We start from the raw sequence: 698 nt of genomic DNA on the forward strand, positions 1-698 counted from the left end.
CCCTAAAAGTGGGTAAAGATGAAACCATAGACCCTCCCATCCAAGAAGCGTGTTGGCGGTTGCTGGCGAAGACAAGAGTGACTCCCGCAGGTGCAGTAGCAGCAGCAGCAGCAGCAGCAGCGGCAGGAGCAGCAGCAGTGTCCGCAGCAGCAGCAGCAGGCGCAGCAGCAAGAGCAGCAGGAGCAGCAGCGGGATCTGGAGGTTGCAGCGCTGCCGCGCAGCTGCCGTTGCTGGCTCCTGCTGCTCCGCTGCTGCTGCTGCTGCTGCTGCTGCTGTTTAGACTCAGGGAAAGCAGCTCTTGAAGCATTCTTTGCTGCAGCCCCTGCAGCAAAGAACCTCCTCTGCAGAAGACAATGTGGGGTGTCAGTGCAGGTGCGAGCGAGGTGTCTATACACCTGAAGGCCTTCACAATTATATCCGTCAAAGTTGCTGCTGGCAGCAGCTGCGCGTCGCTCCAGCCCGCGCTGCTGCTGCTGCTGCTGCTGCAGCTGCTGCTCTCTTTCTCGCGGTTTGCTTCTTCATTTGACTCTTTATTTCCATTTATTTCTTCTTTTTTTTCTTTATTTTCTTTTTCGCCACTTAAAGACCCGAAACTTCCGAAGTAGACTTCCGCCGGCAGCCGCCGCGCGCAGCCGTCGAGCTGCGCAGACACCCCACGGGCGAGCTCGACTCGTGAATTCCATTTTGGGTTTAAATGC

This window comes from Eimeria tenella, genomic scaffold (genome assembly GCF_000499545.2).
Source record: "Eimeria tenella Houghton genomic scaffold, Eth_scaff115, whole genome shotgun sequence".
Classification (NCBI taxonomy): domain Eukaryota; phylum Apicomplexa; class Conoidasida; order Eucoccidiorida; family Eimeriidae; genus Eimeria; species Eimeria tenella.